General features: G+C 60.7%; 1 long non-coding RNA gene across 2 annotated transcripts; it reads right to left on the bottom strand.

The window, feature by feature from the left end:
* Positions 1-4,532: 4,532 nt before the first annotated feature.
* On the bottom strand, positions 4,533-20,650 carry LOC120890591 (uncharacterized). 2 transcript variants are annotated; one of them, XR_013427322.1, is made up of 4 exons: positions 12,018-20,641; positions 8,747-8,908; positions 7,370-7,807; positions 4,533-5,400 (listed from the first exon to the last, which is right to left on the bottom strand). It is a non-coding gene; the product is annotated as an uncharacterized LOC120890591 (long non-coding RNA). The 2 variants fall into 2 exon arrangements; XR_005734890.2 differs by having other exon boundaries at positions 7,370-8,908; positions 12,018-20,650.
* Positions 20,651-21,465: the final 815 nt, after the last annotated feature.

Below are 21,465 nucleotides of genomic sequence, written 5' to 3' on the forward strand. Positions count from 1 at the left end.
CTCAAACAAGGGCCGAGGGCTTCAGAAACAGTGGAGCAGGGTGAGCCTGGAGCCCAGCCTGCCCTGGCCTGGGCATCCACCCGCTGGAAGTGGGGTGGACCCACCGCCTGGCTGCTGCCTGCAGGGACCCGGGCTGTGGCCGGGATGGGGGAGCGGGGGCATGCAGGCTTGCTCCCCAGGCTGGAGGGCCTGTTGGCCGGGGCTCTGCTTCCCTCCTTGAGCTTGCTCCTGTGCCCAAATGAGACGCGTGCCAGGAGATGTGGTCCAGCCCCCACCCCACCCCAACTGCCCGCCCACCCGCTGTGGGCCAGGACAGCGGCCTGCCGGAGGTGAGGGTGGTGGGTGGGCCCGGGTGGGGGCTGCCTCTTCTCCCCTCCTCCTCCCTCCGCTGGACTGGAGCAGCTTTGATCCTATTTTCAGCTGTGGGAAATATGAAATGAATGGTGTCAAGTCCCAGCCGGATGAAAGGCGGGTTCCCTCCCCGAGTGCGGGCCAGATGGCAGCTCGGGCGGCCTCCGAGGCACACGCCTGGCCTTTGTGGGCCGTTTAACACTGTGAATGGGGCCAAAGTGTGGGAAACTGGCTGGGCTCCTGGCTCACACCATCCATGTGAGTAGCTGGGGAGGGGGAGGGCCAGGGCTGCTCCAGGCTGGCGGGCTTTGCCCTGCAGAGCACTGGGTGGGGTGGAGGGCGTTGGGTCCTCTGCTTCATCTGCTCCCAGCAGCTCTGGATGGGAGGTACTTTGAGGAGGGAGGGAGGGAGGGAGGGAGTTTGTCCTGCCTGCAACTTCCAGAACCCCCACCCTGGAAAACTCAATAAATTTGAGGGGTTCAGTAGCTGGGGTGGGTCAGGCTGTCTGGAGTTGATGCCCCTCTCACTTAGGGGTGCACTTTACTGTGGACATACCTGGGACCTCCTGGCAAGACCTACTAGTCCAGCACAGGCATGCTTGCATCCACATTGAGGACCCAAGCCACCTTGCACAACCCACAAGACAACACCACCCTTTTCCCAGGCTGACTGGGGAGGTGGGGGGAGAGACCCTAGAAAGGCACCCAGAGGCTCTGGAGACCAGGGGAGGACTTCTTGTTGGTGGGAATGTGAAATCATGTAATGCTGTGATAGACAGTGTGGAGTCTCCTCAAAAAATTACACATAGAATTACCAAATAAAGGATGGGGATATGGCTCAGTTGGTAGAGTGCTTGCCTTGCATGCACAAGGCCCTGGGTTCAATCCCAGCACCACATTACCATGTAATCCAGAACTTGTATTTCTGGTTCTGTACCCCAAAGAATTGAAAGCAGGAGCTCAAAAAGATATCTTTACACCCATGTTCATAGCAGCATTGTTTGCCAAAGCCAGGAGATAAAACAATACAAGTTTCACTGGTGAGTGAACAGATAAAGAAAATGTATTATAGCCATACAGTGGAACATTACACAACCATTAAAAAGAAGGAAACTCTGACACCTGCTGCAACATGGTTGGACTTTGAGGACACTCTCCTCAGTGTCCTGTATGATTCCATTTGTGGGAAAGACCTAGAGTTACCAAATTGACAGAAAGTAGAATGGCGGCTGGAGGACTAGAGGGAGATGGGGAGCCAGTGTTTAATGGGGACCGTTTCCACTTGGAAAGATGAAAATGGACATTGGTGAGGGTTGCGATACATCGCGAGTGTTTTTACAGTGCAGAGCAGCACTTAAACCAGGCACGGAGGTGCACAACTGTCATCCCAGCAACTGGGCAGGCTGATCGGAGGATCACAAGTTCAAGGCTAGCCTCAACAGCTTAGTGAGACCCTGTCTTAAAAAAAAAGAGGGGGCGGGTTCAATGGTTGAATGCCTTGGGTTCAATTCCCAGTACTAAAAAAGAAAATGAGAAAGAAAAAGAAAGCAACAAAAAAAGATGGGAAAAAGAAAAAGATTGATAGGTTTTATGTTGTGTGTATTTTGCCACAATCAGAAAAAGGAGTCAATTTACTTTTATTTGAAGAGCCACCAACTCCCTCCTGCAGCACAGGACCCTGCAGACAGTGCAGTGCTGGTCTGGAAGAGACCCTGCCACACCCAGCCTGCCTTCTGCTCGGAGGTACACGGCCCTGCCCCGGCAGCCTGGAGTGTGGTTCTCAGGGACTCGGCGCAGTGTGTGGAGTAGGTGGGGCTACTGGACCGTGGAAGTGCTGCCCTCCCTGGCCTCTGCTCCTGGACCCCTGCTCCTGGTTCCCAGTGGGGAAGGTGAGGAGCAGGCAGACCTAGGAGGGTCAGAAACCAGGCTCCAGGCTTCTCTCCTCTGACCCCACAAACCCGAGCTTGGGGACAGTAGGTAGAAACTACCTGAAAGGGGCGGAAAGCCAAGTTCCTGGGGGGGGGGGAGGCAGGGAAATGGCTCTTCTCCAGATTGTGGGGACAGTGTCCCCCATGTACAGGGCCACTCCACGGTAGAGTTGTTCTGTGCTGTGTGCCCTGCCTGGGCTCTTTGTCAGCACCCAGCGGCTTGCAGCAGGCCAGGCCGGAGGCGTGGGCCCTTCCCCAGGTGGACTAGTATCAGTCACCCATCCCCAGTGACAAAGGACAGAGGAGGCAGGAGGCATGTGGTAGTTGTGTGCTGAGTCTGCCTGGGCCTAGGACGGGCTCCGGGCAGGGGATGCATTGGGGAGGGTGTAGGAGTCCCCAGTTATTGCACGTGTGCTAGGCCCGCGCACGGAACACAGATCTATGGCTTCTCGGGCCAGCCTGATGCGGCTGAGGGCTCAGAGGTCAAATGGCTGGCCAAGGCCCTGTGTGCTGCTGGTCAGCCAACCCGACGGCTCCCAGTACAGACTGGCTACCTGCAGGAACGACACCCCTACACAGGCATGCCGGCCCTGAGAGGTGGCTGAGGCCATGCAGGAGGGTGGGCTGAGTTGGAACGAACAGCACTTGCTCTCCGTCCTTCCTGAGCAGCAGGGGGTGGTGGGAGAGGAGGAGGGTGTGGGGCTAACATGAGGGGTGCTGTTGTCCCAGCCCCCACCCCAGGCACACCCTGGAGTGGGACTGAGCGGAGCTGGGAGCCTGCACTCCAGATGGCGGGTGGCCTGACGGAAGGACAAAGGGTAGCCACAGCGCACAAGCGGCCAGTGATGCACACGCTGCCCTTTGTCACCAGACAAGGCTGCCCGGGGCATGGAGTGTGGGAACTGTCGGCTGTGTGGCCCCATCCCGCTTGGGGTGCTCTGTGGGGTCCTGGAGGAGACACCCAGGCCCCTCTCTTCCCGGCCCCCTGCTGAGTACCTGCACCCTCCCCTCTTGAGAACAAGACTCAGGAGCTGGGTCCAGAAGTGGGGTGGTTCTTGTCTCCCCCAACTCCCATTCCTTTGGATAGCAGAGGCCTGGGCCCACGGGCTGGGCAGAGGACAGGCCTGGCCATGCACTGGTGGGCAGGGGAGTGCTGAAGGGGCTGGGGAGACCCTAACAAGTAGGAGGTAACTCGGTGGATGCAGAGTGGGCCCACCACAGAGTCACAGCAAAGACTGCAACTGGCCACGACAAGAGGACAGCCCTGAAAGCCAGCACCGTTAGGAGCCTGAATTCGGCACTCGCTGGTGTTTCCCTAAATGAGCATTTGCCACTTGTACAATGTTTTCAAAGAGCTCCCAACACAAACACACTCTGTACACACACGCACACAGCACTCAGAGACAAACACACCCCATACACACACGCACACAGCACTCAGAGACAGACACACCCCGTACACACACGCACACGGCACTCGGAGACAGACACACCCCGTACACACACGCACACGGCACTCGGAGACAGACACACCCCGTACACACACGCACACGGCACTCGGAGACAGACACACCCCGTACACACACGCACACGGCACTCGGAGACAGACACACCCCGTACACACACGCACACGGCACTCGGAGACAGACACACCCCATACTGCAGCTCCCCAGGGAGCACACTGGCATCTGGGGGGCTGGGCTCTCCTGGCCTCAGCTCAGTGGGCCTTGGCAGGTAGGACTCCCTGAGGTGGGAGGGAGAGGGAAGCTGGGGACAACCAAGGGGCGCCCTAGGTGGGGTGGCCCCTGAGGGGGTCCTTAAAGGAAGTCAGCGCCTTCCAGGTGGAGTTGCAGGAGCTCCTTCCAAAACAAGAGTGGAAGGTCACAGGTCAGGAGAGCAGGGACCCAAGTCGCCAAGTCTGTCCAGAAAGAGGCTTGAGAGTGTGACTTTGTGCACATGCGTGTGTGCTCACCTCTGTGTGTCCAAGCACTGGTGCCTGCACATGTGTGCTCCTATGTGTGAGTCTACACACACATGCACGTTCAGCTCAGGGCTTGATTTGGCCCCTGTTCCCTGCTCCCACCTCCCGGAATGCCCAGGTCGGCTGGGCACCGTGCTACTTCCACAGTTCCTAGGACCCGGCATGAGAGTGGGGAAGCCCTCCTCCCCTGGCACCACCTCTAGCAACACGTAGAGGCAGGCATTTATTTATTTATTTATTTTTATTTTTATTTTTTTTTTTTGAGAGAGAGAGAGAGAATTTTTTTTTAATATTTATTTTTTAGTTCTCGGCGGACACAACATCTTTGTTGGTATGTGGTGCTGAGGATTGAACCCGGGCCGCACGCATGCCAGGCGAGCGTGCTACCGCTTGAGCCACATCCCCAGCCCAAGGTATTTATTTTCTGTGGTGCTGGGGTTTGATCCAGGCCCTGCACACACTAAGCAAATGCTCTACCACTGAACTCCATCTCTCACCCCTTTTTTGTTTTGAGACAAGTTCTCACTATAAGGCCTGGAGCTTGAATTCCTCCTGCCCCAGCCTCCGGAGCAGCTGGATTACAGGACTGGGCTATCATGCTGGCAGCGCAGGCAGGAACCTAGCCTCTGTTGTGTAGGTGGGGAAGCTGAGGCTGTGAGGGGGGAGCAGCTGGCCTGCTGGCTCCCCACCTTCAGCTTCTCAGCTGGTAGCTTGACTCTGCTTGGGGGACTGCTGGGGGGCTGTGACTGGAGGTGACCCAGTCAGTCCCTTAGGATGCCCGAGCCCCAGGATAAAATTCAGGTCACAGGGGGTCTTTGGGGAAGGAGCTCTGTCTCTGCACCCTGACATGGAGGGATGTGCTCTGTCGGAGGGCAGGCTGCAGACACCCTGCCCCGAGAGGAAGCTGGCAGGCCCTTTTCATAGTAAGTCAGATGAAGCCAGCAACTCCTGACCCCCAGCACATGCAGAGCCCAGGGAAGGCTTCGCACCTGCACGGGTGCTCTGAAGGACGACTTTCATCAGACCCACTGTGCAGAGGAGGAAACCGAGGCTGCCCCGGAGAACTTCACCTCGGTCAGCTGCTCGGCTTTGTTGGGCGGCCACTTCCCAAGCTTCCAGTTTCCAGGCTGCGAGCAGGTACCTGCTGAGACCACATCCCTTGAGCTTCCGCCTCCCCTTCCAGACCTGCCTCCAGCCCCCAGGGCACCCTCAAGAGCCACACAGTGTCCAGGCAACAGCCTCCCTCTACGAGGCTGGCTGGGGGGATGTGATAGATGTGGGTTGGTTGGGTCCAACTGCACAGCCTGGTCCCACAGTTCTCCTGGTTGCCCTGACCCTGCCTGTAAAGACAGACTGCTCTTCCTGCACAAGTCTCTGTGACACTTCAGTGGTGCACTGGGGCATGGAGCTGGGGTGCAGAGCCTGAAAGTAGCTTGACTCTGTGCCGTTCCTCCACAGCAAATCTAGTTTTGGAGAGGCCCCAGGATCAGGCCTTGGGTGGGCTTGTGGAGGAGACAGGTCCAGGCAGGGCTGGGCTGTACCTTTGCTCTCTCCTGCAGAGACTGGTAAACACATTCAGGGGCTTCCTGAGCCTCAGTTTATATGCAAGATGGGCTTTTTTTTTCTGGCCAAGGCTCACCTGGGTCTCAAGGAGCTGGCTCCAGGTAGTGAGGTGCTAGTAGTAAGGTGCCCTCAGGGGTGGCTGAGAAGAGCCCCCTGTCATTTCACCCACTTGACCTCAGCCCAGAAGGATCATGTTCAGCTGAGCTGAGCTGATGGCCCAGGATGCCAGCCATCCTCACCCCAAACAGCTGCTGTGGCCCAAACAGGTACCCCAGTCCCAGCACTGCACAGAGCACCTAGCCAGAGCCACCAAGCTGAAGGACAGGTCCTCTGCCCACCTCCTGCTCTTACACCACCCTGACCCTTGAGGGTGAGGAGCCAGCTTTGAGGGCTCAGCAGGGACGGCCTCATTTTCCAAGGTCCACCTTAGCTCGTCTGGCGTAGTGGCTGCTGCAGGTCACGGGCCTGGTACTGGTGGGTATGATTCAGGGAGTCCTGAACCCTTCTCCCAGGAGCTGCTCTGCATTCCAGGGTCAGCTCTTGCTCCCAGGGTGCAGAGGGGGACAGTGATTCTGCTCTCAGAGCTGGGGTGAGGGTGACGAGGACAGTCACCTCCTAGAGGCTGCTCCCTCCTCAAGACCCCTTTGCTTGTCTGGCTAGGGTAAGGCTCCACCTGGGACCTGGGACTTGGGACCAGGCAGGACACCCGCAGCAGCCTCAACCCCAAAGTTAAGCAGGTTTGAGAGCCCAGGGATGGCACCCAGGTTGGCCGCCACAGCCCACTGGCCTGGGGTTTGGGCCTGGTGCCTCCAGGTCTCATGGGGCTGGGGTTGGCATCCCCTTGGCTCTGTCCAGGGTGCTCCATCCGCTCCAGGGGCAGCCATGAAGCTGGGACTCGCGTTTCTGAAGCTCAGAAAGTCTCCTTCGGCCTGTGGGGGTGCCCCACGCACGGCAGCCCGAAATCCCAGGCTAGACTTGAAAATTCCCAGCTTCTGCCGCCAAATCGGGTCCCAAGTTCCGAAGGGACTGGGCTCCAGACCCCAGGGATGCAGACGCCAGCCTCCATCAGCCTGGCCTCTAGGGCCTCGGCTTTCCCTGCGCACAGCCGGCTGCCCCAGTGGCCGCGGGGACACGCGGGCCCCGTGGGGTGGGCTGGCGGCGCGCGGAGGCGGCGGTGGGAAAGCCGGAGGCGCGGGCTCTCTGGGCGCGCGGATTAGGGCCGCCAGCCCACGTGGCCACGCCTGGCCGCCCGCCCCCCGCGCGCCGGGGCAGGGCCGGGTCGCCGTCCCAAGCTGGTTAAAAACCCCGCGGTGTCAGAGAGCAGCTCGTTCCCACCCCCTGAAAGGCAGACGAGCCCTTTATTGCTCTATTATAACGCGGAGCCAGATGGTCTTTTGGGAGTTGCCCCCCGCGCCCCCCCGCCGCCGCCCCCACTCATTCAGAGGCAGGCCCCGGCACTAATGCCCGGCGCAGGCACGCTTCCCGCCCGCACGGTGGGAACCGCGGCCGCGGGCGGGGCTCACCGGCCCCTGCCTCAGTGTCCTCACCTGCCCAGTGGGAACAAGGGTCGGCCCCTCGGAGGTCTGGGGAACCAAATGAGCTGGTGCAGGTAGAGCTTCCAGGCGGGAGTGAGCACCGGGCCCCTCGGTTGTCCTACCCAGCCCCGAGAAGGCTGGTACATTTTAAGATAACAAACATCCAAAGCAGAAGAGTGTTTCCTGACTTGTGAAATGAGACGCAACTCAAATGTCAGCATCCATAAATAAGATGGAGTTGGAGCAGAGCCAGGCGGTTCCCCAGGGCCAGTCCACATCCCCTTCTGTGGCCGCTGGGAGCCGGTCCGTGTGGAGTGGCCACCTCTGGAGGCTAAGCATCATCCTGTCCACTACGCCGGCAGGCAAAGACAGGCCCAGAGAATTCGAGGCAAGGCTGCCAGCTGGGGGCTGGAGTGGACTCTGGGTAGGGGTAGGTGGGCAGCGTCAGCCCTGAGGAAAGGATGGAGGGTGGGCTCACTCCTGTGGGCTGACCACCCCTCACATGGCCTCAAGCACTTCTCACAGGGCCCTGGGAAGGCAGATTCCTAAGGAGAGGCAGCCCAGTGTCCTCCCTGCTGGACTGGCAGGGGTCACCTTCCACCCTAGCACTCCAGCTACCCGTGGGCTGGCCTGGCATTTCCCAGCCTGGGTGGGTCACTGGAATATCCATAAACAAATATGCTTTCTTTGTGGGGGGGGGCGGTGGCAGAATCCAGGGCGAGGAGCAGCTCAGAGGCAGCAATGAAGGCTTTGGGTAGCAGCAGCCAATGGCACCTGAATGTTGAGCCTAAGAGAACCCAGGACCCTCCTGTGGCCCACCAGTTGCCTGCAGGAGGGCTGAGAGGTCCTGCCCAGCTGTGGGACTCCAGCATTGGAAGTCCCCCCCCCTTTTTTTTTTAATCCCACTGGCCTGCAGAGTGTTGGAGCCCCCAGTGCAACAGGCTTGGCGGACTGCCCCCACCCAGCCAGTCCCCATCTGCCAGAATCCGAGCTCTGCCAGCTGTCCAGCATGGGTGGGAGGACACTCTTGCCTAGGAACCTCTGCCATCTAGGTGTTGGGGGGACCCAGGAGATGACAGATGGGTATAATCTGTCATCCGTGTAGAGTGGCCACTTCTGGAAGCCCAGCATCATCTTGTCCACTGCACAGGCAGGCAAAGAGAGGCCCAGAGAACTCGAGCCTGAGAAAACCAAGGCCCTCCTGTGGTCCATCAGTCACCTGCAGGCCTCATGTCCCCAAGGAGCACTTATCCCTGATCTCCCAGCCCCTCCCCTGATGCCCCCTAGGACCAGGACCCTGCCCAGCTCCAGCATAAGGGGCCACCCCTCATCAACACTCTCTTGGGACATGGCACCCACAGAGGCTCCCACGTCTGGCAACCCCATTACCACTGTCCAGTCACAGCCAGCCATTGGGGAAGGGGGTTTCCAGCCCATGTTGAAGGTCACCTCGGTGAGTCTTGGTGGTGGCCAAAGGGAGGGCCCACACTCATGACCCTGGCAGAACTGGTACTCCCTGCGACCACAGGCAGGGGTCTTCTGGGACCTGAGCTGAAGGAAAGAGTGGAGGGAGTTAGAGGCCAGTCAGCTCTGGGACCACAAAGGCCGAGCTTCAGAGGAGGCCGGTCAAGCCGCCCATCCTAGCAGGGCAGTAATCGCGCGTGTTATTAAGTAGCTACTGTGTGCCAAGTACCCTGTGCTCTGGTCTGGGGCTGGCATGGCGTTGTGGCGGGAATGGGTGAGCCACTGGGCAGCGGAGGGGCTCTGAGTCCAGTTCACTCTGGTTACCCCTGAGGTCTGTCAGTGGCCCCACCTTCCCCTTATCCCCCAGATTGAGGAGGGTCTGGCCTCCAGCAGGGGAAGAGCGCGGCACCCCACAGGTGACACTCTGGCCCTGAAGGTCCCCCAGCAGATCCAGAAGGCCCTGCTCCCCAGGAACCCGGGGCAGTGTCCAGCACTCCCCACACCCTGGGCAGCCCACCCCACCCAGAGGAGAGTGGCAGCCCTCAGCCGGCCTTGGGTCCTGTTTCTCTGTGTGAGGGAGAGGAGGGGGCCTCCATGGAGCCCGGTCAGTCTGAAGCCACACGTAGGGCCCAGAGTGCTGGGCAGAGCTGAGGCTGCCAGGGCAGCGCGCCCAGTGCTGGCTCCTCAAGCTTTCCAGGCCGCCGCCGCAGGCCCGCCCCCCTTCCAGAGGGGAATTTGGGCGGGAGGCCTGCTCAGGGTGGGTTCCCACACCCCGCCCCCTGCCAAGGACATTCATCTTGCACAAAAGGCGCGTGTGCGGCAACAAACTCCTTCGCCATGGGGCTGCCTGGGCTTTGTGTGCCGAGCTCGGGGCCCCAGAGGCCATCTGGGGAGCAGTCGTCCCAGTGGGCGGGGTGGGGGCTCCCCTAGGCGGCCTTTCAGGCCCCGGGAAGCAGCTCCCGGGCAACCGCACCGGGGGCTGCACATCTGGCCCTCCCGCGCCTTCCTGTTCCCACAGCCCCGCTGTCCCCTCTCGCGGGCCCTGGCATGGCTAGGTGTGAGAAGAGGGCTAAGGGACACCTGCCTTCCGCCCCATCCCTGCCACAGCAGAGCCTGGTGGGGAGGGCCGTGGGCACAGGGCCGTGGCTCTCTGGGGCTCAGAGTCTGCAGCTGTGAAACGGGGCTGTACCAAGGATTCAGGGTAGACTGGGCGCCCAGCGGCCAGGGCTCTGGAGCCCCAGCCAGGCGCTGCCAACGCTCTGCCTCTGCCTCCGTCTGCCTTCCGTTTCCTGGCAGGTCCACGTTCGGGACTGCCTGGAGTCTGACCGAGGGTCAGGGCAAGGCCTGGAGAGTCAGGCAGCCTGGGCTTTGGGCAGTCCTGCCTGCCCTGGTGGGCCTTTCTGAGTCTGGGCAAGTCGGGTGGTGGAGCAGGGAGCAGGGTGGCCAAGGGACTTCTGGGGCCAGAGCCTGGCGGACAGGGCCTCTGTGGGGTGCCTCTGCCCCCATCCTGGCTGGGCGGCACGGTCCTTGAGAGGGTGTCCTGCAGGCCCAGAGATAATCCCAGCTTTGAGAGGCTGTGAGAGGCTGGCTCAGGGACTTTCCCACAGCCCCACATAAAGGGCCGGCGCCAGCTGCTCTCCCACAAAAGGCGCCTGGCCATTCAGGGTCTCCAGGTGGGCGGGGCCAGCGGAGCAGCAGCCACAGGCTACCTGGCCACCCCCAAGCCAGACTCAGTGGACAGTGCGGCGCCTCCTGGCCTGCGTTTCTCACTGCTGGCACACTTCCTCGCTCCCAAGCCTCGCCTGTCACGTCTGCCACTCACTTCCACTCCTACCCACCCAGCCCCTCACCCTGCCCCTCAGTGTGAGGGACAGAGAGGGACATGATGAGGCTGAGACCTGGGGAAGACCTCCTCCCTCATCTCCGCTTCCTCACTGGAGATGTGGGACAGCACTGCCCCTTTTGGGGCCAGTGGAGGAGGCTGTCTGAGGCCAGCTGTTTAAATCACCAGGTCATGGGAGGGGCTGGAGTGGAGGGCTCTGGGGTCCCTGCTCCCAGGAATTTGGAGCATCTACCATGACCAGCTTAGAATATGAGGACCAAAGCTGGGTGTGTTGTGCACCTGCAATCCTAGCTACTCTGGAGGCTGAGGCAGGAGGATCACAAATTCTGGTTCATTTTAGCAATTTAGTGAGATTCTGTCTGGAAATAAAAAGGGCTGTGGGTGAAGCTCAGTGGTAGGGCACTTTGCATGTGCAAAGTCCTGGGTTCAAACTCCAGCACAAAACCACAATCACCACCACCACCACCACCACCACCACCAGCAGCAGCCTGGAGGAGGAAGGCAGAGGGGGCTCCCTGGAGGAGGTGGCCGCTGGGGCCTGCACTATCAGAGGTGCAGGAGGTGGGTGGGAATCTCTGGGAGCCACAGTTCTAGCCTCTCTTTGTAGGGTCTGGTGTAAACGTCCCATCCCAGACATTTCTGGGACTGTCCTGTCACTCTGTAGCCTCTGTGGGGCGGCTGGGAAGACCAGTCCGCGGTGAAGATAGGTCAGATAGCGGCCGGCTTTTTGGCGGGACGCGGAGGGCGGGCAAGGAGCTGCTCTGGAAGCAGGCCCAGGGATTACCACTTCCCCTGTTCTGGCGCCTGGCTGGGCCACGGGGACCCCCTGCCGGGTGTTGGCGGGCTGGACTCCTGGCAGGGAGCCTCGCAGACAGTGACCCACGTGTCCCCAGCCGGCTCCCCATTCCCGCACCTGATGGGGGCGGGGCGCACTGTGATCCCCAGCTCAGCTGGGGAGGGGGCGTTGTCTTTCCCTGGCCACCGATTGGCTGTTGGGCGTGAGAAAGCGTCCAGGCACGCCCCCAGCCTCCTCGCGGCCTCCGGGTCTATAAAGGCGCCTGACCTCTGGCCGCGGCCGCCTAGCACAGCCCTCGGAACCCGACGGCCACCTCCCTGTGGTCCAGTGCCGCGGCAGCTCGGGGTCCGCGGGCACTCCTTGCCTCCTGCTGCCCCTCCGGGCACCATCACAGCTTGATCGGGCCGAGGAGCAGCGTCCCAGGTGACCTTCGCGCCCAGACTGGCCGAGGGTGGTGGTCAGGGCGCGCGCCCGCGGGCCTCCTGCTCCTCTAGTCCGCTGCTCGGCCGGCCCCCTTCCCTCTGTAGCTGACCGCCCCAGCGGCGAGGCCTTCTCACCCTCTCCTTGCACGGAGTGTGCCCAGGAAACCCAGGAGCGACTTGCCGAGACACCTGGCACGCCCCGAGAGCGCGCAGCAGCCTCTGCCGCAGGGAACCCAGCGGCCGGCCGGTGAACACAGCGCCAGGGCCCTGGAACCAGAGGAGAGGGCCCGGGACAGGGCTCCTCTCACAGCAGCGATTTTGCTCCCCACCCGTTCCGTGCCCAGCGTCAGGGCAGGGGTTGAGCCGTGCATGCTGTGTGCAGTGCACAGCAGTTCTCAAAAGGGCCATAGACGTCACACTGAAGGAGGGGTCCGGGGCGGGTTCTGTGCGCTGGGAAGGCTGCAGACTGTCTCTTGTGCCTGCAGGGGGAGCTGGGCCAGGCCCTCCAGGAGGGACAGGTGTGGGGAGGCCCTGGCACAGCCTTCTCAGCCAGGCCAGGGGCTGGTCAAAGGTTCTGTGCTCTATGTTAAAGCGGGGCTGGGTGGGAAATGCGAGGCCGGGGGCCTGCAGAGGCTGTCTGCTGGGTATTGAGGGCTGTGTGCATGGTGTGTGTCTCAGAGTTGTAGCACCACGGAGTTTGAATAAAGATGCTGATCTGCAGCCTCTGCCTGAATCTCTGGCCCTCACTGAAGCTGCCTGCAACCTCTGAGGTGGGGAACCCTGTCCATCCCCTAGTGGCCCTGTGCCAAGGACTTCCTGGGCTGGACCCCTGCCCTGCTGGCCTTTTCCTTGGTCCTGTAGTGAAGGCCCAGCACCATCCCTGGATTCTCATGACCAGGAAGACCCTCAGGGAGGCTCTGAGCTGGGGACCATTCTCTCTCCCCAGGTGTGTTGGAGGAGACTTACTTGACCCAACACAAGCCCGACATGTCTCTTCCTTATTCCCTGTGTCAGCTCTGCCTTCTTCAACTTCCTGGCCTTGCCCAGGGTCACTGTTGACGATCAGGACCCAGGGTAGCCCTTGCACTTCCCCCTGGGTGCATTGGGGGGAGTCGGATGTCCTTAAAGGTACCCAGAGAGTGGGGCCCATCCCATCCCCAACACTGGAAGCCCCACCCGAGGAACTTCCAGACTGACCGCTGGGGAGCCAGGGCTGGGTTTTGCTGCCCCCTGGTGGCTCCTGGCCTGTCCTGCAGCCTACACAGCAGGTAGGACCAGGGGTCTGGAGTCTCACATAGAAGCTGTAGGTGGATTGTCCTAGGGGTCTGGGTCCAATCCAGCTGCACAGCTCTCAGCAGCCACCAGGGGTCACACTCTGGCACCTGGCTGAGGGTGGCGGAGGGGATAGCAGGAAACCCAGGTCTGGGCGGGTATTTCCGCAGATTCTGGGAAGTTGGTCTGGGAGGCAGAGACCCAGACGGGAAGTCATCTGTCTGGGAAAACCCCAGGTCCAATGGAGGTCCCCGGGCAGGTTGTGCCCTGGCTGAGGCTTGAGGTTCGGCAGGGGCAGCAGTGGGTGACCACCCGAGCTGTCTGTGGCTGTCTGAGGACGTCCCTGTGCCTTCGTGCCAGGTGGGCTCCAGCCCGCAGGGTCTGAGTGTACCTTCTTAGTTAAGGGTGCCTCACATTCACCCAGCAGCATGTCTCCTCCGAGGGCAGGGCAGCCTGGCAGGCATCCCGTGCCCCTTATCCAGCACATAGGAGGTGCTCCATAGATGGGGGCTTGATAGAGCATGCTTCCTGGAGCCCCAGGAGCCCTGGACTTAAGGTGAGGCCCAGCTGGCTGGGGGCCTCCTGTTTCCCCTTGAGGTGGGGGCACACATTCCACAGAGCAGCTCCTCCCCGACCCAGCGGCACTTGGGGCCTCTGGTCAGGGCCAGGGAGGGATTGCCAGGGTCAGCTGTGGCTTCTTGAGCTCTCTGCTTTCCTGGTCAATAGGTGGTTGGTCATATGGAAGGCCAGTGGCCCCAGGAAGCTCATCTGCCCCGGCAAGCAGTACTGGGGTTCCTGATGACAGATTTTTTTTTTTAATGGTACTGAGGATTGAACCCAGCCTTGCTTATGCCACCTACAGCCTCAGCCCTTTTAATTTGGAGACAGAGCCTCGCTAAGTTGCTGAGGCTGGCCTCAAACTTTCGAGCCTCCTGAGTCACTGGGGTCATTGGTGTGGTCACCAGGCCCAGTTTGACAACGTATCTTGTTCAGGGACATTCTGAGCACTGGTGCTTGAGGACCTTGCTGGGAACCCAGGATCCAGGCTGGGGATGAGCGGACAGGCTCGCTGCAGGATGTCCCCATGGCCCAGGACTCAGGCGGCTCTTCTGAAGTCTCATAGCACCCAATGTGGGGTCTGGTCCTTGTTCTGGAAGCACTGGACATGCTCATGGGGTAGGCTGGGCAGAGTTGGCAGGCCCAGGTGAGTGGCCAGCAGGTCAACTCACTGGAACAAGAAGGGAAGGGCCAGAGTATCCCCAAGGCACCCCCTGCCAGACTCTGTCCACTCAGCCCTCAGAGGAGATGACCAGCTGGCTGGCACCTCCTATCTGGACATTCTAAAGCCCCCTGGAGAGTGTGGCCACCGCACCGTCCAGCTCCAGAACTTCCTCATCAGCCCTGCTACAGCCCCACCAGCTCCCTGACCTCTGTCTGCCCTGTGTGTCTGTGGGCCTCCTGTCCAGGGCCCCCTGGGAGTGAGGTTGTACAGCATTTGTGCTCCTCACAGTTACATGTGGTGGGTGTCAGTGTGTGACTCCTGTGGGGACGTGCCACATGTGCCACATGTGGGCAGATACTGCGTTGCTGAATCGGTGGGCACAAGCCCGGGAGGTGGCCGCTGGGCACAGGGCTGGACTGAACACCAAGTCTGTGGCTGAAGGGTGGGAATGGGCTGTGCAGCCAACCTGAGCCCCTGACGGGGAAGTTGTGTGTCCCCTGGGGCTGCCTGGTGGCCAGGCCTTCAGGGCCATGCTTGCTTGCCTATTTCTTGAGAAGGCACCATATTCAAAAGATGTGGGATTGAAAGTAGACAGCCGGTGGACTTCCCCGACCTGCCTGGGCAGCTCAGCCAGCACTCTGAGGACTCAGAGGCACATGTTCACACACAGGTTGCTTGTCACAGACATCAGACGGAACCTGCCATCTCCTGCGTGGGTTGCATGTGTGTTTGACGGTGTGCGAGCCCCTTAGCCAACCACCTCGCCAAAGCTGCACCCATGTCAGCAGGAGAGGGAGCGCTTGGGTGTCTGGAGGCCTCTGCTGGAGGGACCCCCGTGTCCAAGCCCTGTCCTCAGGGAACTGACGTCTGACCGGAGACAGTATGGACTGAAGTGTCCTCCCCCAGTTTCCACCTTCACCCCAGGTGCCTGGAGGTGGGGCCTGTGAGGAGGGCTGAGGCGGAGAGAGGCTGTTGGGGCTGTGGGCGCCCTTAAATGAAGCGAGGACACACGGGAGCACCAGGGTTCTGTGAAATGTGTCCTGGGCGGGCAAGGAGGGGCCTCAGGAGAACCGGCCCTGCACACCTGCAGCTGCCAGGGCTGTGGGCATAAGGTCTGGTCCAGCTGTCCCGTCTGTCCGTGCTGTCGCTCAGCCCTCCCAGCCAGTGCCCAGCCCGGGCATGGACCGTGCTCTGTTGGCTGTGCTCTCTGGCCTCACATAAGCACAGCCCGGCTGCCCGGCGTGGGGTGTCCTCACTCGGTCCGCATCCAGATTCTTGCGGGGTACTGAGCATGCCCACAGCTTGCTCTTCCCTTACTGCTGAGGGTCAGTGGTTAACCCGTCTCTGGGCTGGCTCTGGGGAGGTTTCCAGTTCCCGGTAGTTAGGAATCACTGCAAACTCCTCCCACAAGTCATTCGCCTGCTTGTTTGCATACAGAGGAGTGGAACTGCTGGCTCAGACAAAGGCGGGTCCGTGAGAATTTGCCTGAACATGGCTAAAAGCCGCTGCACCTCTTGACATTCCACCAGCGACACCTGAAGTCTCCCCCGCACCACACCCTTGTGACACTTGGATTCTGACACGGACAGGGGTGTGTCGCGGTGGCTTTGATTTGATTTCCCTCCTCGCCAACGATGTGGGGCCAGTGTCCTGAGCTCCCTCTGTGTCTTCTTCAACCTTTTGCCTATTTAAAAAAATGGTCTGTTTGGATCTGGAAAGGCCCCCAAAGGCCACATGCTCAAGGCTCGGTCCTCGGGGTGGTGCCAAAGGGAGGTGGTGGCCCTTTAGGAGCTGGGACCCTCTAGGAGAGGGTTGGGTCGTGGACATGTGCTGTAGAAGGGTATGGAGACCCCAGCCTTTCCGCTCTCTTGGCTTCCCCTGCCACGTGGTCGTCCCATGAGGGACTCTCACCACAGACCCAGAGCAACGGGGTCAATCGACCATGAACTGAAGCTTCCAGCCAGAAGAGAACTTTCCTCTTTTTAAGATGATTATCTCAGGTATTGTATTAGAGTAATGAAAGTTGACTGACATCTCTTCTCATGGAGCTGTAAGAGTTTGTTAAATATCTATGTTTTTGGATACAAGATTTATGAACTGCATTCCCCCGCAGTGTGTGGTCTGCCTTTCATTTCTTTAACATCGTACTTTGAAGCCCAGAAGCCCAGCTCAGCAGTGTTTCTGTTGCAACTCACTTGGGTTTGAAGAAAGTCTATTTACTTGCAATGAAAGTCTGCAGGCAAAGTCATGAAGTCCAAGTCACGTGTCTTCCTCTAGCTCCATTCTGGACCAGGGGCTGCACTGTGTGCAGAATTCCCAGGCCGTGTGTGGCCTCTGGGGAAGTCCCTGCAGCCTCCTCCCGGCTCTGGGTGTGCCATTGGCCTGAGTGCTGTGCTCAGTGCTTGCCTGCCTCCTCTCTGGCTGTGCATCCTGTATTTGTCCTTGGCTGGTGGTGGGTTTCCTTGGTCTTAGAAAAATCACTGCTACTGTTGTTTCAGGTGGTCTCCCTCCCTTCCTGGGGGGCGGCGGAGGGCTCCAGGCCCACTGGTGTTCCACGCCCCACCTTGTCCAGGGGCTCCTGGAGGACCTGCCGCTTCTTCTTCCTTCTATTTGAAGTTCATTTTGGACGGTTCTCTTCCTCCACGCTGGCCCATGTCCTCCTGGATGTCCACCTGCTGTTGGCAGGTGGAGGCCTGAACAGGGGAGAGGGAAGGCTGTCCTGAGAGGCGGGGGCTGGGGAGAGGTGATGAAGGTCAAAGGTCACATGCTCCCTGGGGCCATGAGGACTGGTCCTGGAGAAGAGGAAGGTCAGACAAAGCTGGGGGGCGGGGTGGGGGGTGCAGACAGCAGGCAGGATGCTCAGCCCTGCTTCATGAGCCTCATCCTGGACCTCCTGCCTCGGGAACCACAAGATGATAAACAGCGCTCTCCAAGCCTGGGGGCTTTTGTTATAGCAGCCATCCACAACCCGTGTGCACACTCGGCACTAAGACACTAATTTATGCATGTTCACCTGTCTTTTTTTTTGGTTACTGAGAATCGAATCCAGGGTGCTCCACCACGGAGCCACACTCCCAGCCCCTTTCATTCTGCATTTTGAGACAGGGTCTTGCTAAGTTGCCCAGGCTGGCCCGGAACTTGCCATCCTCCTGCCTCGCTCGGCCTCCCGAGTTACTGGGATGATGGCAGGTGTGACCATAACTTTCATTTCAGGTTTTAGGAAGTATCACTGAGTTCTTTTTTAGTAACTCCCATTTCTCTCATCCTGTTGACCTTTTTCTCCAAAGTCTGTTTTAATTGTCATTTCAGGGGCCTTATCTGACAGTTCCACCATCGCTCTCCTCTCAGGCCTACTTCTGCTGACATTTGGTCGCATTTCCCTGGGTTCTAGTCTGTGGGTGGCTTCTGCGGTGAACGCTGTTTTCTTGTTCTGTTACCCTGGGCCCAGGGTGGAGCTCCATTTAAAAGATGACATCAGTTAGTGGCTCACCTTGATCTTTTGTGGATTTTTTTTTTTTTAAAATAAGTTTGTTAGAGCAGATCTCCAGTGACTTTTGCTCCAGGGACAGTTTGGCTGCCCTCCAAGGACTGGCCACTGTGGGGTCTCTACTGACCACCTGAGTGGTCCCCACGGCCTCCCACAGTGGCTGCTGGGGCTGGAGCTGCCCTGAGTTCCTGGGGACGGCAGCTCCGTGGCTCATCCTGCCGAGCTGAGCTGCTTCCTCCACCCGCGGGGCCTGCAAACAGGGGGCTCTGGGACTGGAGGGCTCTGGTCTCTGGGGTCCCCTCCTTTCTGGAGTGCTGCTTAAGCAGTCCCGAGCACCGGACCCCGCACGACTCCCCCCGGCTGCCCTGGACCAGGGTGGTGCCGTCCAGAGCTCCCTCGACTCTGGACGCTCCTCCCAAGGCCACGTGCCCACGTTGCTCAATTTCTGAAAACAGTTGATTCATACATTTTCTGTTTCTAGCTTCTGAGGCAGGAGGGTAAACCCAGGCTGTAACCCCAGCACAGCTGGAGCGAAAGGAACCAGTTCCTCTTCTGAGAACAACTTGGGCTGTCTCCGGGGTCCTGGGCTGCCCTGGGCAGTAGTGGGCACTCCTGCACACACCCCTGGGCTCCCATGAATCTTCCTGGGATTTATAAACCTTCCCTACCTACCTCCAAATCACTGCCCAGTGGGCAGTACCCTGACGGCGTGCGGGGAGTCCCAGGCCACAGTCCACCTCAGGTGGGTCCCTGCTGTGCAGCTGGTCAGGGACGCTCCCCTCTGTGCTGTCCTGGCCCTCCTCCTGTGGCTTTCTCTTCCTCTGTCCACAGGGACACCGTCCCCCTGGGCACAGGGCAGCTGGCTGTGCCTGCCCAACTCGGAGTCCAGGGGCCCCGAAGCCCAAAGAGTCTTCCTTGCTGCAGCGATCTGTGGCTCTCCCCTGTGCCAGGTCCTGTCCACAGCTCAGGAGTCCACACGTCTAGTAAGGAGGCAGGAGGAGCCTGCCCTGGGCCCCTTCCAGCCCCTCCACCTGCGCCCAGAGCTGCCTCCTTGGGTGAGCCTGGGGTGTGTGGGGCAGCTGCTTGGCTCTGGAACCTCTTCTCAGGTCCCCCTGGGCGGGAGGCCTGGGCCTCCATGTGAGGAGGTGGTGTCTGGCACCTAGGGTCACGGCTGTGTCCCCACCTGGGTTGCGGGAGCATGGGTGTCCACCAAAGGGGAGTGTGCAGGCCTTGCAGTGGGCGTGGCAGTGGGGCCTGAGCAGAGGAGAGCCCGGGGGGCCAGGGACAGGAGCTCCCGAGAGGCCCCTGAGGGTCAGGGAGAGGGCAGCGTGTGGCTGGAGTCACAGCTGACTGCTGGGACTCCAGAGAGGAGAGCAGCAGAGTGGGGACAGGGCTGGTGGAGGGCTGCCCTGGGGTCAGGGGGGTTGGGGAACGTCCTGCAGGTGGGATCCTGGAGCCCAGAGGTGGCAGGTGGTCGGGGGCCTGGTCCCTGGTTCCCAGTTCCTGCCAAGGCACAAGCAGGGAGAGGAGGACCGAGGGTCTCCGGAAAGGTGAGCTTGAGACGCAGCTGAGATGTCCGAGATGGCAGACGCCGCGCTGCCCTGGAGCTCGGGCTCCCCAGCTGGGAACTGGCTTGCGTCACCGCGTTCCGCCTGAGGAACAGGCTGGGTTTCCAGCAGTCGCCTGACCGCTGGGAAGTCCCAGGCTGCCCCAGCTCTCAGAGCCTCCTGACCATGTGTCTTGCACCCCCGACCCTCTGCAGAGTCAGCTTCTCTGTCTGCCTCTACCCTCTGCTGTGGGAGCTGGACGGTCCCCTATGGACATCCTGGAGCTGCCCTCCGCCCGCTGCCTGGTCTCTCGACAGTTCCCACCTGGGTGGCCGGGCTCCTCCGCCAGGTCCACCCTGGTCCATCCTCCTCTACAGCCTCCAAGCTGGACCAGGTCTCTCCAGCACGGAGGGGGTTGGCGCTCTGGCCCCCAAGGGCACCCAGCACCCCCCTGAGGGTCGAGGACTAGTGGTGCCTCATCAGGGTGGACCCCAGTACCTCTGTCTGCTCAACCCCTGCCCTCCCACCTCGAAGGCACCCAGCTCCCCTCCAGAGCCCCAGGTGGATTAGCTGCACAGACCAGAGCCTGCTGCACCAGAAGGTGACCTTTAGACTGCGCTCCTTCACTGGACCGTGGCCAGGAGGGAGGAGCCAGGCCTGTCTCTCAGCCCTGCTGGGCAGGTGTCCTGGGCTGCACAGAGCCAGGGAGGTGGAGGCTGGCCTGGAGGCAGAGGAGGGGAGGGGCCTGGTGCCTCAGGACCCCATCCTCACACCCTCCAGGACCCCGTTCAACCACGTGGGTTCCAGACACTTCCCGCCCACCCCCATTTCCCCGGATACTCCCTGCAAGAAGAAAGGGGAAACGTCAGGGGGACTTCCAGGCAGGCTGCTGGAGACTCTCTTGCGGGGAAGCTCCATCTGGGGATGACACACCTGAGACAGTAGCACCCTGGAGACTTGGCTCGCAGAGGGCCCCGGGCAGTGGGGCTCAGCTCTGGGAGGCTGCCCTCTTGGATTCCTGCTGCTGCCACCGAGCTGGGGTGGGGAGTAGCTCGGCCTGGTCTTGGTGGGAGACCTGTGTCCTGCGTCTGTGACCACCTGCCTCACCCCAGCCCTGAGGGTGTGCTGAGGTGGGTGGCCAGCAGGCCTCCTGTAGACACAGGAAGGAGGGGCCCAGGGAGTGGACTCCTGGGCCACCCACAAGGAGCATGAAACCCCAGAAGCCCCAGGGAGCCCCAAGCCCCACCTCTCCCTGCTGATTCCTGTGGGCCAGGGTGGAAGGGGGTGGGGAGTCCCCGCAGGTGACGGCCAGGGCTGTGGGCCACCTTGGGTAGGGAAGAGCTGGGTCCAGTCTGTTGCCCAGAGCCCTGAGCACGATGGTGATGCTGAAGGACTGAGCCAGGGACTGAGCTGGGACGGGGCCTGCATTTCCACTTCTTGCCCTGCTGGACTTTGCCCCCAAGTGGGGAGGGGCGGCCAGGCACAGCCTCCCACAGAGGCACAGGGTTCAAACAGCCGTCAGAGAGGGCCTTGGAGAGAGGTGGCCCAGACGGCAGGGGTGGGGCCGGCCCAGGAGCTCCGGGGGCTCCTCCAGCCGCCTGCTGGGTGCAGGTCCTGGCCTCACAGTGCCTCAGTTTCCCCACTTACGGGGGAGATGGTGGATGAGATGGTCTCTGAGGGTGTACTTGCTGGGTGTGGTGGACTGAGGGCCTGGGTGGGGGCCCTGGGGGCTGGACCAGGTCTAGGGCCTTATCTCCCTCAGAGGAATCCTTTGGCCTCACTGAAGAGTGTCCCTGGGGGCCTGGGGATGTCCCTGCAGCCCAGAACCCCCTGTGTACTCTCCAGGGTTCACTCGGGTTGGAAGAGCAGGGGTGCCCCTTCCCCTTCACTGGAAACCCCCCCATGTGCTGTGGCAGAGCCCAGGCCCAGCTGTGAGGTGGGTGTGGGAGCTGGGGTGTCTCACCCTGCTCCTGTCTGCCCCCACTCAGCCTCGAGGCGGCTGGACAGCTTTGCCCCTTGGTCTGCTCTGCTCCACCCACCCTGCCAGCCTGTCCC

This window comes from Ictidomys tridecemlineatus, chromosome 11 (genome assembly GCF_052094955.1).
Source record: "Ictidomys tridecemlineatus isolate mIctTri1 chromosome 11, mIctTri1.hap1, whole genome shotgun sequence".
In the NCBI taxonomy this organism is placed as follows: domain Eukaryota; kingdom Metazoa; phylum Chordata; class Mammalia; order Rodentia; family Sciuridae; genus Ictidomys; species Ictidomys tridecemlineatus.